The following is a 2,500-nucleotide window of genomic DNA, read 5'->3' as shown; positions in this document are numbered from 1 at the left end:
ACCAGTACAGTGCGAACAGACATTATTATTGTTGGACTGTGTGTGTGTGTGTGTGTGTGAAAGAGAGAGAATGGGAGACAGACAGAGAGGGAGAGAAGTTCAGGACATGAACTCAGCAAGCACGTTTTTTCACGTCTTGACCAGTGTGATCAGGCATCATTACTGCTGGAGATAGTGTGTGTGTGTGTGTGTGTGTTTACGTGCGTACGTGCGTGCGTAGTGCATGTGTATGTGCGCGTGCTTGCGTGCGCGCACGCGTGTGTGTGTGTGTGTGTGATCCATTCTGGGTTGTATTGCTTCCTGTTGTAACATTCCCCAGCGCAATGCCAGGCCCAAGAAGAGGAGACAGTCTGCCAGCATGGCGGTGGACAGGGTTACTGACAGGTGGCAGTGAACAGAACACCACTGACACCTGTCATTACCTGTCCGTCTGTTAGAGGGGGGTGGCAGGCTCTTTTGACAAGCAGACTCTGGCACTATGGCACAATAAATAATAGTCATGATAATGATAATAATTACAGATAACAATAGAAAGATAAAAATATTAAAAGAAAAAAAAACAAAACAAAAAACAAACAAAAACCAACACACACACACACACACACACACACACACACACACACACACAAACACACACACACAAAAGCTGAACCTGGAATGAACGATATGACAGTACATGACGGTTCGTTCCGGTTCGTTGCTCAGAATCTGTGCCAGAAACATTTTGACAGGACGTGTGTCTGCTTGAGGCTTTTTTTTTTTTTTTTTTTTTTTTTTTTGCTTCTTCTCCCCTCTTCCCCCCCCCCCACCAATTGCTGCTGAGAGAGAGACAGAGACATAGACAGACACACACAAACAGGGAGAGACAGAGACATAGACAGACAGAGAGAGAGAGAGAGAGAGCCAGAGAAGTCCGGATATTGCTGGAACAACTTCACGTGCCGGGCAGGGGCCCCCGCATTGTTCTGCCAGGGGTTGCTAAGGCAACGCAGGTCGGGTACCTTGCCCCAAGGTGGAAACGCGCGCGTCCACGAGGTGCTTACACACACACACACACACACACACACACACACACACACACACACACACACACACACACACACGGGGTGTGGGGGAAGGGAGTGAAGAGGGCAGGGGTTGACGGGTGGATGGATGGGGTAGGGGGAGGTAGGGAGGGAGGGAGGGACAGGAGGTGGAGGATAAAACTGTCAAAAGACCAATTAAGACATGGCGGCTAGTGCTCTTTTTTTTTTCTTTTTTTTTTTTTCCTTCTTTTTTTTTTTTTTCTTTTTTTTTTGTGATGGTGACACAGTTGCGGAGTTGGTGTGGTGGTTTCTGTTGAGCGTGTGGAGTGCTGGCAGCATGGTTTTTAGATCACTATACCGCTAGTTGTTATCAGTAGTAGTGATAGTAGTCGTTTTTGTTTGTTTGTTTTATTAGTTGGTTTTGTTTGTTTGGGTTTTTGTTTTTTTGGTTTTTTCCAACCTCATCTTTTCCATTTCTTTGCGTTGGCTGATCGTTTTGTGACACGTGAAAGAGCACGAAGTAAGCTCAGGCTTGTTGTTGTCTCAAGTTTTCCTCTCTTTTTTTTTCTTTTTTTTTTTTCTTCTTTTTATTTTTTATTTTATTTTATTGAACGCTGGACACTGTTTCTTGATATCTTGTCACACTGCCCCCACCCCCCCCCCCCCCCCCCCACCCCCCCCAGCACCCCACTCCCAAGTAAAGTTCCCAGACTTATAATATCCCAACCAGCCATTGTCTTCCTTAGTTCTCCCCCACCCCACCCCCCACCCCCACCCCACCCCTCTTCCTTCCAGTCCACCACTGCCACGCCCCCTCCCACCAACCCCCTCCGTCTCACCTCCCTCTTCCTCCTCCTCCTCCTCCTCCAACATCCACCAGTGTTTGTCCTGACAGTGTTGAGTGGATGGGACGGGAGGGGGGAAAACGGGGGGGTGGGGCGGGAGGTGGTGATGTTGAGAAGGGGGAGCAAGGGGGGGGGTATGGTTTGGTGGTGGTAGGGGTGGTGGTGGGTATGGTGGTGTGGTGAGTGCATTTGGGGGGGAGGAGGATATCCTGCTATCAGTGATGAGAAGTGGGGTTTGTGGGTGGGTTACAGGAGGGCTGGGTGGGGTAGTGTGGGGGGGTGAGGGGTGCTCGTGGGGTAGGGGGAGTGTTGGGGGATGAGTGTGGAGGGTCGAGTCCCTCCTTGGTCAGTGTGTTGACACAGGCTTGCAGCTGTGTTGGGGGGAAAGAGACAGGGTGATCCTGTGGCAACACCCTCACCTCCACCCTCCCCCCTTTTCCCCCATCCTACCATCACCTCTACCACCACCACCGCCACCTTCTTCCTTCTCCTCGTCCCCCCCCTCCCCCGTCGCTCCCCCCCGAACCTCCCCCCCCCCCCGCCCCCCAGCTCTTTCCCGCCTTGACCCTCCTTCATACTATATCCCAATGTCAGGCACTGTTTCCTCCCCACCCCCCACCAGAAAAAAAG

The 2,500-nt window shown here is 51.0% G+C and overlaps 1 protein-coding gene across 1 annotated transcript in view; it reads left to right on the top strand.

Annotated features, from left to right (window-relative positions):
- The window catches only part of LOC143286511 (uncharacterized), a 200,523-nt gene that overhangs the window by 128,407 nt on the left and 69,616 nt on the right, over positions 1–2,500 (top strand). The gene's annotated exons all lie outside the window — the stretch shown is intronic.

This window comes from Babylonia areolata, chromosome 10, assembly GCF_041734735.1.
Source record: "Babylonia areolata isolate BAREFJ2019XMU chromosome 10, ASM4173473v1, whole genome shotgun sequence".
Classification (NCBI taxonomy): Eukaryota; Metazoa; Mollusca; class Gastropoda; order Neogastropoda; family Buccinidae; genus Babylonia; species Babylonia areolata.
The sequence above is the reverse complement of the archived record's forward strand: the minus strand, read 5'-3'. Positions and strand labels throughout refer to the sequence as shown.